This window comes from Colias philodice, chromosome 8 (assembly GCF_061535455.1).
Source record: "Colias philodice isolate Cphi_HAF_F1 chromosome 8, ilColPhil1 Martin Lab GWU primary, whole genome shotgun sequence".
NCBI lineage: Eukaryota > Metazoa > Arthropoda > Insecta > Lepidoptera > Pieridae > Colias > Colias philodice.
Genome location: NC_143093.1, coordinates 9,428,426 through 9,445,097, shown reverse-complemented (window position 1 = coordinate 9,445,097; position 16,672 = coordinate 9,428,426). Strand labels below are relative to the sequence as shown.

Below are 16,672 nucleotides of genomic sequence, written 5' to 3'. Positions count from 1 at the left end.
AATAAAAACCTTAAAAAATTAGATCCCGCTCCGCCACATATTTAACATTTGCAAACAAAAACTAAATTGCGCCGCGGCTCGCACTCCATGGACTATGCTAATTTATGAAAATCTCGTCGCGACTGCTAAAAATATTTACAGAAACCCTCGTTCTTGGGGGAAATTACATGCAAGTTTATATTGTCTGTAACTGGCACAATACGGTCATAACTAGTATTGTATATCTGTGGCTATAACACACTCGAATTTGGTATTCGTTCGCTTGCTTTTTGATGTTGTTTATTTTCTATGTAGGTACTGTAGTGTAAAGATTGTTATGGGCTACGCGGACGAACCAACGAAACAAAATAGAAAATTCTATTAAAATAGTAAAGTTTCATTCAAATCCGTTCATGTAAATGGTTAGGTAGATACATTTATCTTAGTATAATAAGGTTATCCGCAATGAACTTTTATTGCATGATAACGTCACTTAGAAAATATAAGAAAACTGAAAAAATATCTTACCTTCAAATCTATCAAATATTTTTTACCTCCATTTCAACTTCAAAAAATATTCTGAATTTATTGAAGTGAAAACTTCTTTAGCGGCGTTGGGTATAAAATCTTAAACTCGCGTCAGGACACGTGGCCTGATCGAAAAAGCGAAGACGGATTTTTTTTTAGCCCTTATATTCCATGCGTAAGACGGATACCATTCCAAAATATCAAACATGCGGCACTCCCGGAGTGCAACCTGTCTTTTTTTTATCTTGGTACACTTTTTCCCTCTCACTTCTGTTTGAAACAATATCAAGTAAATATAACAATACAATTAGGTACGATCATGTTAACATTAGGTATAGCGTTTTGTTTGCGAAAAGTACTTTAATTCTTAATAAAATTAATTAATTATCTGAAACAAAACACGCACAACACGCAACATGTCGAGGATAACGCGATATTCTAATTTAAACGTCATAAAATTTAAAATTTTCGAATTTAAAAAAAGAACAAATTGTTAGTGGCCAGCACGACATCGAACAAAAAGGTTTTACGCAGATAAAAAATCTATTGCATGAAAAATAATTGATAGAACACATAGACTATGCAAATGAATGCAAACCAGAGAAATATTCGACATTCAACGGTCTTTAGAATGGAACCGTGTTATTTTTGCTAACAATATTTTACGGCAACATAAATCAAATTTAACTTTGTGAAAATCAGCGTAATGTAATTTCGGAACAAGCTGATTGAGTAAGTTTATATTCGTAATTAGACCACGCGCCCTTATGAACCTTTCTCTACCTATATAATTTGGATTATAATTTAAACTTTCGTATGATATCGTTTGGTTTCAGGGACGGATTGATACATTTTGAGCCCTGTTGGGTATTACCCAGTTGCCTCATTGGGAAATATTTAAAAATATTATGCGTTCGACTTCCATGATTCCTTAACATATTTTAAACGACTTCTTTTATGTGTATTTACTATTTAACATTTGATCGTGCATAAAAAATACAATAAACAATAAGATAACAGTAAATATATACCACAACGGGATGTCTTATCACTGTACAGTGATCTCTACCAGGCAACCACAGGGAGATAATAATTATGTAAGATGTAAAAGCAGAATAATATGATGTGAAAATATTTTTTTTAGTTGAGTTGAAGTTGTAAGTAATTTAATAAAACACGTACACTACATTTTCTTTATTTCATTACAAATACAGCTCCAGAACATAGTTCTACAATTTTGTCGATAAAACTAAAAAATTATCTATAGATAACGTCCCTTCATCCTTACTAACGATCAATTGCGTTTTAAATTTAACACTTTCCAGATTTATTTGTCTATAGTGACTAGCTAGTTTGATAAAATATTATTTGTAACTATCGATTTCACAATGAGCGGGCCAAAAGAGGTTCACAGGACAGAATTACTTACACCCGTGGCGTCATAAAACCGGCACTGCTCAAATCATTTTCACGAAATTTCTTGAACCCCGGAGCTAATTCGTTTCTTAATGAATTTTCAAGCAGATGAGGTACGGAGTATCATATACAGTGTCCTTTGATTTTGGACTTTGATTAAGCGTTTAATCTGGTTAGATTGAGAATGGGTTTAATACTTGAAGGTTAAGATGGTGTTAGCGTTAGGCGTATAATGTATATTGCTTACTGCTTAGGGAAATAAGCCTACTAGTGAATATGAGACTTGTTAAAATAGATAATATATAATAGATTTTTCGATGAGGAATATTACACTAGGTAGGTCTGTCTATGTGTGCTAGATATCTTAATTCTTAATTATATTATCTTCTATACTAATAATATTATAAAGCTGAAGAGTTTGTTTGTTTGTTTGAACACGCTAATCTCAGGAACTAACTGGTCAGATTTCATCAATTCTTTCGGTGTGTAGCCCATTTATCAGGAAGGCTATATGCTATAGTATATCATCACGCTAAGACATACACAGGAGCGGATCACTGCGAGTAAAACCTCGGGGCACAGCTAGTAAACAATAATTTACTACCTACGCAAAAAATAATTTACTAAACTAACATAAGCTATCTGTTATTATGTTGAGATATCTTTGTTATTGTAAAGATAAATAATAATAGATATCTATACACCTGAGCTAGTGGAGAATTTATCATTTCTTTTGTGAAACTAAAATACGGGTCGCTAGTCCATACCTATATAAAGTTGGAAAAAGGTTTAACAGCGCCTACTGGGGAGATTTAAAAATATCCTTTATTTCTGTTTAAGGAAAAAAGAAGATTCTCAATCAATTGTGCCTACTATTAACAAGTGTTTTCTGCGTGAAAACTTGTATAATTGTATTTAAATAAAATATTTTAATTATAATATGCATTGGATAAATGTGTCTTGAATATGAAGTTAATATAAAACCATGTCAATCAATAATCTTCCACTTAATACAAGACGATATTAAATTCTTAAATTACCTCAACCAAAATAACTTCAATCTAGAACAAAACATTAATATCTCCCCGTGTAATTATATATTATGTTCACTTGAATTCTTGGTATCCACATTAACACTTAAATTAATAGTTCTCCATTTCTGTATAATTTCACTATTAACCCTTAAATTGATTTCGTCCGTTTTAAAGGACATAGTATTTATACACATGCTGGCTCTGTTACAGTAGACCTAGGCATTGCCAATTGGTATATTAGGAAGGTACTAGCTATGTCCTTCGCGTACATGCAGGTTTCGTTAGCGAAGCGAAGTACAGTCGCGAATGGTGACGATTTGAAATTTGCAAAAAACGGATCTTTTGATTGTCCTGATAAAATTGGTTATAACTGTAAGTATTTTGGCTATTTTGCTTATAATGTTATATATTTAGTCAGAATACGATTGTAAGTATACTATTTTGACATAATTTTTACGTATTTTACAATATTTGTATTAAAAATCTTAGTTTGTTTATGATGTCCCATAAAACGGACGTTGACAACTTGGAGTATACACTAGGGTATTCTTCACATGTCCTATGTAACGGACGTTGCCAATCAGGCCCTCCATTTTCAACGTCATCATTTTGATATATTTTTCTTTATTTTTATTATATTTAACAGGAGCATGACTTGGCACTCAATAAAAAATTCCCTCACTACCTCTGACGGAAGCTGAAGAGTCTGGCGTTGAGTTGAGATGACGATTTCGAAGGAAATGTAGACCTACGGGAGTGATTTCACTATGATAACAGTGTCAATCATTTACTCCCAGCACCATACCTCCGGAATTATACGACATATTGATTTGAGTCACAATGAAGATCCAAAAAGTCAGAATTTTTACCATCAACAAAATATTATTGCTGCAGAATTACAGCCCTTACATGCGGTGCGAGATGAATCTTCCCTACTTCTCAGTAGTTCTTCAGCCACAGTATCATGTTACTTACCAGAAATACCACCTAATATTTGAAAATTTAAATAATAATACCTTACAAATTAAAAAACTGGCAGCAAATGGATATATATGCCAAAGAATCCAAAAAAAAAGCGATTTAAATTTCCTGTTTGTTTTGGTACTTCAGGCATGGTATACGACTTCTTTGCATACGATAAAGCAAACACATTACAATCTGTACAATTTTTTGAATGGGAAGAGGACTTTCTTGGTGTATAAGAATAAGTTCTCAGGCTATGTAATACTATTTCTATCCCAATTCTTAGCCAATTCTTATGCTGTGACTTTTGATAGTGTCGTTTTTTAAAATCCATTATTTTTAACGATATCGTTAATGTTTTAACCAATATTTTAAGACAGATGTTTGAAAAGCTTATACTTGATCGTCCATAATTATAATTTGATAATAATTTTGAATTACAGAGTTGAAAATGTGCATTTTATATATGTACCACGGTTGCAGGAATAATGTGCAATGTCCGTTATATGTGACGGTTCGAACATGTACATATAATTGGCAATGTCCGTTTTATGTGACATAGTGAAAACAATAGAAAAAATTTAAATTTTTTAATTTTTTTTCATTTTCCTCTTTTCTATCCTAATTCCAACAAATCCTCCAAATTTGGACATTATACACCCAAGTTATCTAGGGGTGACAATTTAAGGGTTAATTTAAAGATGTCGGAATAGCGGAACTTATACGTGGAAATGGTATGGTGTGTGCCAAGATTAAATACCGCTTTCATTTGTCATTTCTTGTATTTGTTGATATAAACACAGATAATATAATAGGTACCATACTAGATATAAGAAACATTATAGTGTATGGGGGAAAATGTATAATAATTATTGTATGGAATATTTCAACCAATACATAACCTAGTTATGTTTAAGCTTTTTTGTTGCGAGAGATCTCGATCGTCCATCTTGATTGAAATAAGGAAATTTTCATAAATAAGTAACAATACCTAGTCAATAATTCATAGAATATAGTTAAGTAATGGACTGTTCATATAACTACTCTCGTATTAATGTCTGAAAGAATAACAATATTAAGAATAGGTTTTAATAAAAATAATTAGTAGGCGTTTTAATGCGATTTTCGGTAGGAAAAAATATTCTAGTGATCGGATATTATTTGAAATATATATTTCATTGCGTGGCATGATATTATAATTATGTAGATAAATCGATAAAAATAAGCTATTGATTAATCTTATATACATGTATAACTTCAAAACAAAAGAGCTATTCACGAATTCACGATCCTATTGAATTGTCTCAAGGCTACATTCCGCGAATGACAGACCTTTTTCTTTTAATATAAGTTACGGAATCGACTCAATGTTCGAAGTTTGCCAGTAACAAAAAGTTTTTGCACAATTCACTAAATTACCTTATAAAGACTAGCTCAAACAAAACGGCTAATTTTGATGTCTTGTTTTCCTTTGATAAATATTCCCAGATTCTTTTAATTCTATGTTAAAAACGTAGCTAAACTATTCTAATGATAGATCTGCAATAATGGTTTGATAAAATTGGCAAAATGTCTAATTAGGGAATTACTAGTCTTCGGTACCTAGAATTATAGGTTATTGACGTGACAACGTCTTAAATTAGGTTGCGACTGGGAGTCACTTATGAAAAAGTGTAACGCTCGGTAACGTTACGATGAGTCACCGAACGAGAGAGAGGCCCGCCGAATGCCTTGCGTCTCTCTCCCACTCAACTATGATCGAGAAAAAGACGTTGTCACGTAAAATCTTCGCCCGTAAAACCGACTTTACAGGCAACCATTTTTTATACTATTTAAATAGAGCATCACGAAAACTATCAGTTATGTTAACAATATTTTGTTATTTGTATAACAAATGTATTATTAAACTTTAAATAGAAAAGCACGAAAATTAGCAGTCCGTAAACAATATTTGAATAACACAAATGTCTTTGTCCTAATTAGCCCTTTAATATTACATTATAGTGACTCAGACCTCCCAAGAGGGATTAGACCATAATCCACTAGGCTACGTGGCATTTACATGTCATAGCAATTTCCTTTTATAACACGCGCTTTTTAATTATGCTTTCACCAAAAGAAGAGTAAACTTACGCACAAACTTGGAAATTTTATATTTACCGGTTATGCCACGAAGTTTCACACATGAACCCGTAAGAGCAAATCTTTCTATAGTCTATGATTTATTCTGATAGCTACATCACTGCAAAGTATAATCAAAATTTGTTCAACAGTTTTTGCGTGAAAGAGTAACAAACATACATCCATCCTTACAAACGTTAACATTATAGTAGGATTCACCAGATTAGAAGTCTATTTAAAATTTCATCACAAAAATACTTTTGTCGTACGACAAACTTTGCAGGCTATTCGCGAAAAGTCACTTTTCTACGGAAAAATTTAATCACGTTTGTTAGGCGCTGTCGCTAAATTAGTTATTTTTGTTTTAAATAAGTTTCAGTAGGAGGTATTATTATAGAAGACCCTGGAAACGGAAATATGAGGATTTCATTTATCCAGCAGAAATAAATGTTGTGCCTTTTTTAATTTCTTCATAGATTGTTAAAATTTGATCAATGCTCAAATACAAGCGTGGAATTAAACGAAAAAGGAACATAGGGAATTATTTTACACGATCTGAAAGATAATGAGCGATGATTTTACTGTGTCGAAAATACAAATACATACAATTAATATAATTATCTGACAAAAATCTATGTTACACTTCACACTACATATTTACTTAACAAAAACCAAGGCTCACATAGACGTTAAGACATGTCCAAAACCGTAAACTTCACCTCGGCTAATTGTCAAGATCCCTATAGAGATATCTCCCTTATTTCACTTATAGTGGGACCATGAGGCGTGTTAGTTTGTTAACTGCTTGTGTAAATCTCAACTCTGAAGTGACACTCAGGACTTGAGAGATCTCGTAGCTTAGAAATGCGGTCGTTTTAGTACTGGAGTTGGAACTGGGTTCGTTTGTTTAATCTGTACAATAAGAAACTCTAAAGAATTATAATTCTACAGATTTAAAATACAAAAACACGCTCAAACTTATGATATTATTACATTGTCGCCGATCCCTGATAAGCGTTCAACGTTTGAATTAATGCTGTACGTTTGAAATGGATCAAAGTAGAGTCTAAAGATTCGTTAAATATATTTTAATAAGCGTTCATATTTTATACAGAACTTTACGCATATAGTTGGATCGCTGGGTGATAATATCGAATAATCAAATATAATATAGCAGGGTAAAGTATTGAAGTAAAATATTATTTTATAATAATAATAGGGTCATCGCTTATTGGAGCGATTTAATAACACATTATTAAATTACTATTCGTCATAGTTTCCAGAGCAATTTTCTATTTTCTATTGGACACAATATCTTCATAACATAGAATACTTATTACGTTTTTAATAAACAAAAAGATCCGATAATATCGCAAGAACTCCACAATTTATTTTACGATATGATCGTCGGAGCTCAGCTATCAATTTTGACGCCATTTTCTCATTGATGTGACGATGTATTATATCGTCACAATGTAACTCGTTATATTTTCGCTTATTTAGGCAAATTACAAAGAAAAGAGAAAAACAAATTATTCATTTATTAGACACGTTCTGAAAAGTCATATTATTTTATTGAAATCTCACAGAAACATAAAAATAATAATAGATTATCCCGTAGCCACTAACAATCTTCTATAATATAAAAATGAATCGCAAAATGTGTTGGTAAGCGCATAACTTGAGAACGGCTGAACCAATTTCGTTAATTCTTTTTTTTATTATATTCCTTGAAGTACGAGGATGGTTCTTATGTAGAGAAAACGTAAATATGTACCACGGGCGAAGCCGGGGCGGACTGCTAGTTATAAATATAAATAAGATAATAAAGATATTACAGTGACAGTTACTAGAAGAACTCTTAAATCAAGAACAGAAGCAATATAAGTCTAATGAAACCGTATGAGACAGTTCCTTGATCAAAACAATATATGTATCTCCGTCAGAGCAGCTCGTGCAGATTGCACAAAATTGCCAATTGACAGTTACGTGATGGACTCATTTGTTATATTTGATAGCAATGATATCTTCTATACTAATCTTATAAGACTGAAAAGTTTGTTTGTTTAAATGCGCTAATCTCAGGAACAACTGATCCGATTTTTAAAAAAATATTTCGGTATTAGATAGCCCATTTATCGAGGAAGGCCTATCACGCTAAGACCAACAGGACCAACTAATTAGCAAGATATTTACTTCAGTTGTCTCTATTTCACTCACGATAGTTTAATCATGTCATCTCACTAGGCGTCTAATCATGCGTGAGTTAGTGTGCTGTTATCGAAGATCGAATGTTGTGTTTGTAATATCATTGTTTGATATTAGGTACATCTGCCGTTTATAAGCTGAAGTAGTTAGATAGAGAATAAAGTGTTAGTTGAGTTTTTGTAGAGTATCATTATTTGCTGTACCAAAAAAAATAGCCGCGTCCAATTGTATGTTTATTTGATACTAGATTTTATATGTGAGGAGTTGGTGTTATAGGATTTTATATTTCACTAGCTGTGCCTCGCGATTTCACCCGCATTGCTCCGCTCCTGTTGGTATTAGCGTGATGATATATGTATAGCCTTCCTCGATAAATGGGCTATCTAACACCGAAAGAATTTTTCAATTCGGACCAGTACTTCCTGAGATTAGCTGTTCAAACAAACAAACTCTTCAGCTTTATGATATTAGTATAGATGCATTGGGTTATATTATTTCAAATTGCACAATGATCCAATTAAATTAGATCCTTATTTTCTAGCATATATTCGAACCACGTTTATGTCCGTTCGAATATCTATTTTTAAGTCCTGGCTTTAGATAAAACAAAATTGAACGTTCGTAACCTCACCGCATACGCGTCAATAAAATGTATCTTTTCAAAGGGTTTCTATTGACATTGGATCGCATTATTGAATGGAAGAAGATCAAAAGAGATTCCTCGGTTTGACGACATTTCAAATGTTTTATTCAATGAGAATCGTGTATTATCCTTCCTTTTAGTTATGTGATTGTAATTGACGTAAAAGTTGATTGCCTGTAAAACTTTTGTTCGATATTAGTTCGGAATTTTAGCGAATGGATCTAAATTTGTGTGTGACTTTGGAACAAAGGCTGAGTTTTATGATTATGTTTTACGAATACGACATAGAGAGTATTTATTCTGTGTATGTATGTGTATTTATTATTAAAAACAATTTATAATTATACTTTATTAGCAGGACAGGACATCGTTATTATTTTATAAAATACTAGCTGTGCTCCGCGGTTTTACCCGCAGTGCTCCGCTCCTGTTGGTCTTAGTGAGATGATATATAGCTTGTAGCCTTCCTAGATAAATGGGCTATCTAACACCGAAATAATTTTTCAAATCGGACCTGTAGTTCCCGTTATTAGCACGTTCAAACAAACAAACTCTTTAGCTTTATTATATAAGTATAGATTACCTAACAGATTCTGAACAAGATAACTTTTTCCGTAGCACGAAATCAACTACTGAAGACAAAATGGTACAAAAATAATACCTTAATCGTTGCTATATCTAAACGATAATAAATTTTATTACAGAGAAATGGCAAATAGTACAAACAGGCTTTTATACGTAATACCTAAGTCCACAATAAACTGGCGCTCAACTATTGAAAACACGCTCATAACTTGCTAATAAATCATTGCCGAAACAATAAGCAGGGTTATTGGCGTCAAAAATTTATTTCAGCTTCATTTTCGCTGGGATTATTAAAGGATCTTGCGATTTGGACATAATGTTTCTGCATTATAGGTCTATAAGTTAAAAGGCTAAAAATGTCCTTGTTCTAAGAAAATGCGCATAATATTATGGTGATACAATTTAATAATAATATGATGCATTAGGTACAGGCTGTCCCGTCTTCGGTATAATATTATGCTCGATGGATCTTATAGTTTTGCATATCTACGCTGATTACGTTAAAAAAACAAAAGAACTCTAAAAAAATAGCGTATGTGCCGAGTACACGTGTCAGTAGTGAAATTTCTTTGGCAAGATTCAAAGATACCAAAATCGTCGCCTATTGCAACCTTTAAATTTTACTCTCAACACACCTAAAGAAGTTTCACTTAAAAAATATGTTCTTGAACAGTATATTATAATAATTCTTGAATCCGATAGCATAGCATACAAATGTAATTAACAAAGTTAAACGTTCCAAAAAACTGATAGGTACACCTTAAAAACTGCGCATTACTCTCGCAAATTGTAAGGTATAAAAAATTCCACAAAAACCTTATTCTTATTCCATCTGAGATAGAAATTTATTTCCCCAAGTCATCTGGGATTCGGACAGTATTTTCGTTTTAGGGTAGGAAAAGTAAACAGGCGTAATAATCTTAAAATGAACCGGGGAGATGCTGAACGATGGGTAGAGTTGATAGCGGTGGAAATCAAGATAAGTGTTCTTGTAGTATGTATACAGAGATTTGGACATTGAGACAGTTTTTCAAACTAAATTATAGGACTGGAAAATTAAAAACAAGATAAATTATGATAAGTCACTATGAGAAACCCGAATAACTGAAACCTATAAAAATATGAATCACATATAATTTCATTTACGCAGATTAATCCTTTTAGCTAAAATAATACTAATTAAGTTACTAAGTTTCATTAAGCCCCTTGATCATTATTATTTTAGTAAAACTAGATGTTTAAAATACAAATCAACTGAACACCTATAATTAAAATTCTGGGAAATTTGAAAGGTCGAAAGGGGATATAAGGCACTATATGAAAATGCTAATTTTGAAAAACTTATTTTCGTTCTTATTACAAGTGCTATAGGAGCGTAAACTGAACAGCAAGGGTGTAGACTGTAGAGCCCATCTAGATTGATCCTTATCAATAGCATAATATCGCAATGAAATAGGATATTTCTGTGATTTTCCGTAAAATAAAGCAATATAGGTCAATGCGTAATTATGAAGCTACTACTATTAAGATATCATTAAAGCTTCTAAGAGTCAAGATCTTCAGATGAAACCAACAGCACAAGATTTATATCTAAGTAGCTAAGCAAAGAGATTATCTTCATGAACACACCACGAGTAATTTGTTTATATAGTCATTAATTCTGATTATTTCATTGTCCTACGTCTATTGTTTTAAGAAGTTTCTCATCTGAAATGACCAGAGCGTTTCCTGCTTCTTCAACCGATTTCTGGACAAATAAAACCGTTCTGTTACTCCATTAATCATAACATACAATTCTTCAATAAAATCTCCCGGGTTTATCTATCTTAGTTTAAACAGAGCTAACAATATGAGATGCTAAACAGAGCGAACTTTATGCATTCACCCGCGGGAGCTATAACTTACGTTTATGTTGTAAATAATACATTTTCGGCTATAGAAATCATGCTTTTTAACCAAAAATTTATGTTGCGAGCGTGAATGAAGGTAGTTTAAAACAGTGATTCATCTCTTGTGATGTATGGTTAATGTAAAATATGACACAAAAAAAAGACTTGTACTTGAAACTATGTTAAGCTTTTTCTATGTATAATAACTACAACATCGGAATAAATACGCTTACACACATTATATCCAGTAAAGTAAATAAATTCCCGTGGTATCCCTCTCTTTCCTCTTTGAGGACAGCAACATCCTCTCCCCAGTGGAGTGGAAGCTTATGGGCGGCGTGTTTCGCTTAACACCAGGCGACGCGTCTGCTCGTATGCTATCCCATAGCATAAAAAAATATCCATTTATAAATAAATATACGTACTCATTTTCTGTTATTTTGTTAAACTTTTCAAAATATTACTAAAATCGCATCCACATCCTACGTATCTATAAACATTTAGAGTAAGCAAACTATCGCACTAGCTTCGTCAAACACATTAAATACTCTACAATTTCCTCCCTTACATTATATTACTCGACTATTACACTCTCTTCCCATTGCAATTTATCAAAGATAAGAACTATTATAGAACCTTAATTTGGGTCTTCCTTGATAGAGGACAGTATCTTATTCTTAGTGGCCAAGTTTTACGTATAGTTATGGGCAAATCGTTTCGGAAATCGTTATTATCTATCGTTACTATTGTTTAGTTATTCCGTTATTTATTGGAAACGTATGAGCGTTGTATAAGGAGCTTTTGAGCTTAATACTCTTGTATTACTTAGAATATTTTATGGTAAATTCTCGACTAAAATTATAGTAACAAACAACTTGTATAATGTTAAACTAATTTCTACATTGTTTGTTTACGACTTGAGTCATATTACTTGAATATAAAATTACTAGCTTACCGCCCGCGGCTTCACCCGCTTTGTCTAAAACCTAATAAATTATATACTAAAACCTTCCTCTTGAATCACTCTATCTATTAAAAAAAAACCGCATCAAAATCCGTTGCGTAGTTTTAAAAATTTAAGCATACAAAGGGACATAGGGACAGAGAAAGCGACTTTGTTTTATACATATCTACTTGTAACATTGCTCTAGGTAATGATTCGAGTAATATTTTGTATGCTAATTTTTTCTTTGTGTATCCATATTTACCTTATAACTACCTCTATAATTAAGCTTGTCTCTCTTCTACGAGCGCTACAGCTAACACCATATTTAGCTGTTTTGGTGAATACAAAAATAAAAACACCAGTTTCGAACACAATTTCAAAAGCTTCAACCAAAGCGGCTCAAAACATTTCAATTCTAAATTATATAACTAAATCAGATTTTCCCGAAATGGGTCAAACGTTGTAAGCCCTAAATAATCACATTTTTCATCTTATTTTCGACGCTTTTGTGCCCTTACTGGTTACATCTTAGCGTCTTATGATCGGATTTTATTGTACCTATATAAAGTTAGGCCGTAATTCGTTTTTAGTATTTATTAAAAAAAATAAGCTTTAAGTATCTATAGCAAAACGAAAGGTGTGGTTGTAAGTAATAACTATGATGTTATAAAATATGATTCAAAAGAGTTTCTTCGAAAGATGTGATAGTTGGAAAAAATAAAGATTCATTTGAGCTTATAATATTTAAATGTTATTCCGAGATGTTCTTAATACATTATAAGGATTTTGCAATTCAATTTTAATAGAGAAAAACAAAAATAAAAAGACGTGTGGTACCTACTCGGGGACTGCCGCGGTAAAGCTATTGCATCATATGCCTTCAAGCCACACCTCCGCGCCCGTCGGAGTGGGGAGCGTGAGGTTTTTCGTTACGCAATTTCTGGATTCGGCTCCCGCGCTCAAGGCCCGCGATAGAAGCTATGCAATAGCTTAATAACATTAACTTATATCAACTGATAAAGAGCAAATAAAATATCATTTTTTTAATTTGAAGAGGATATTTTATCTTCTTAAAATTCTACTATTAATACACAATACACGTTCATAATTAACAATTACCTATCCATGTTAAAATATTGAAATATTTCAATAAACATCATTAAGTTAATACCGCTGCTTCGCTCATTTCATATTCATTTTAAACGTTATGGCTGTACACTGCCAAATTATATTTGTACAAAGTTGCTTGTGTTATTCGGAAAATGGCTTATATTAATATTAATTTTGTTTCAATTAGCAGATGAGAATAGTTTCTGTGTAACTTTAGTATACACTAGTATATAATCATTAACCGAAATGCATAAATCGTTAAACTATTATTATGTGTGTTCAATACATGCATGATAATATGTAATGATAAATTATATGTTGTAGAGACAAAATATAGGGAAATACTTATTATGATCTATGTAGGTATATCAAAATTAAAATATAATATAACTAAATAAAAATATATCCATATAATTTTAAATGAGTTATTTCGCACGATTGTAGGTACATATCAAAAAAATTATATTACCAACCTGCATTAAGCATATTCGTAATTATTTACGGTTCGAGACAGAGTACAGTTTCGAGTTCGAGTTTCAACGTTGATTAATGTAGATAATGTATGTAATAATTCAACAAAATCATTGTTTTTGGTAGTATAGAATGTTATTCTAGAAAATTAAATATACTATTATAATGTCTAGTTTATATTTAGATACTAGTTGTGCCCCGCAGCAGCAGCAGAATCAGTACTTAGTTCTTGAGATTAGCGCGTTCAAATTCTTCATAACATATTTAAATATAATATGTTTATGATTTTCTCGAATTTGTTCGACGTATTTCAGCTACATTTAGCGTGAAAAGGTACAAGCTTTTGTCACTTTCTGAGTGATTTAATGATCTAAGCAAAAATGCGTTAAGATAAAATATATGGACGATATATTTTTGAAGAAATTTTTGTTATTTATAAACGTATAGAACAGATTTGAGTTAATGTATACCTTATAAATAATCTTACAATCATACTGATTGTGGTACACTAAAAGATTCACTATATAATGATATTAAAAGTATTGTTACAGAATTCGTAATTATATTGTAATGTGACTTAATTTCTCAACTAATATTTAATTAGACACACGTGCCAAATTGGTTTCCGGGAACTACTCTCATCTTGAGTTTAAGTACAGTCGAGATAAGTTGCACAAACAATGTTATTTTCCCAACCTTTGTTACGATACAAACGTAAGTTTAATTAGAGATTAAATCTCTGTATGTGTACAAAGCTTGTGTCTTAAGGACGATTTCCAATATATGAATTTATTCGAACAATACACTAGCTGGAGGCTGCGTACCTGATTGAAAATATTTGCTTGGGTTGGGTGAAAGAGTTTACGCTTCTATTTTTACAAAATATCTCCTCCAACGGAATTTTCAATGTTAATTTATTTTGGAAAAAGACTACCTACAAAAAGCTTTCACTTAATGTGAAAACTAGGGAAGCTAGTGCAAAATCACATAAAACATATGACTATTAAAAGTTATGAACCAAAATATATTCGCAGCATCGTAAATGCATTGAAACTGCCGTTGATATTTATCTCCAGTCTACATGCATATTTATTTACCCTATTTGCAATCTGGTGTAAGGTTGTCTGTAGAATCGGAATAAAAAGCAAATACGCTGGTGTCGTTCAAAGCAGGCAAACATACAGATTGCGACCCGTTCACACCCTCTCGACACGACACTTTTAACGATTTAATTATTTTGGACGTTTCCATTTTATGTAAACGAGACTTTGCGTTTGTTAGATGGAAGACATTTTGTTTTAATTCAGCTTTAGAATCATCCGATTATGCCCTTCAATTTTGTGAACCAGAAAATAACGAGTTTTTACATGAATGTATTAATTTGACGTTCATAAAAATATAGCTTTAATTATATACGAAAATTCACAAATTGTAGAATAAAATAGAGGAATTATACAGTCTTCATTCGAGTACGTACTACAATCTATTTTAAAATTTATCTGCATTGCGATGCTCAGCTTAAAAACTACGCACTCAAACGAGCTCAAATCTCAATTTTTATTCGTCTAGACCGAAAGATACAAATTACTGGGGAAACACATTCATTATTCCGCTTATGTTGAATCACTAAACTACCTTCCAAGTATCTGTGGAATTTAAATATTTTAAAATGTGAGTACATCGTCACAATAAAATGTGAACTGAGTCTCGGCATAGCAAATGAAAACATATTACTGTAGTTGACGTATAGCTTCCATTGAGAAGTTCAGTTCATGTTTTATACGACGCGGAGGTAATATGAAAAGTAGTCTTTTGACTGAAAACTACATCGCACTAAGCTTTTCTGGTTGAGTATTTTTAATGGACGCATTTCGTGTTAAGACACAAACGGTAAATGTCAGTCGCTTTGTTGGGGGAAGATGGGAATAGGGTCAACTATAAAAAGCCTGGGACTAAACTTAGTCGTACAGCGTTATCTAGGTCGTAAAGAGGTATTTTTTTCATTTAAATTGGATGGTAAATGAGACATTATTTACAATTTTTGTAAGTTATGGTTAAATAGTTTTGATTTAAAGAATAAAAAATTTCAATGTAAATAATAACTATATTGATACAAAAATAGTAGTAATAATGTCGCTATCAAACCTAATTTGTGAAAAAAAAATCACGACTATTTCATAATCCTAATTAACAATATCTCTTTATCTAGCAGATTTTAAAACTAGCATAAATCCTTCTAGAACTATTTTTGCACAAAACAGGTTATGCAAACGGCACACAGATACGATCGAATTGTTATGATAAAAAATAAAAATTAATCAGTGTCAATAAAAATATTGTATTCGCTATCAAATGCGAAAGAGCTATAATTCAATGAAAATGCTCGCAGCGCAATATTCGCCCAGTATAGTGAAAACTTTGAATAAAGCTCTTGTTTTTATTTACTGAAAATTAAAAACACGATTTATATTTCAATAGTCAATAGAACTTTATTGGATTTTCTGCGTTAGTTAATCAGTTAGAACACAATATAAAAATGAATGATTTAATAAATAAATAATTCAGGACAATTTTCACACACGGCACGATCTGATCCTATACTAAGCTTTCGCTTGTGTTAGGGAAACCAGATGGCTGATAAACATACCTATATAATTTTAAATAAATACTTATATTGATAATTAACATCCAGACACAGAGCAAACATCTATGTTCATCACACAAATATTTGCCCCGGGTGGGAATCGAACCCACTCGGGTATATTACCTATGTGATTAT

At 31.9% G+C, this 16,672-nt stretch overlaps 1 protein-coding gene across 1 annotated transcript in view; it reads right to left on the bottom strand.

The window, feature by feature from the left end:
- Positions 1 to 16,672, bottom strand: part of LOC149486752 (uncharacterized) — a 72,562-nt gene that overhangs the window by 44,505 nt on the left and 11,385 nt on the right. The window lies entirely within an intron of this gene.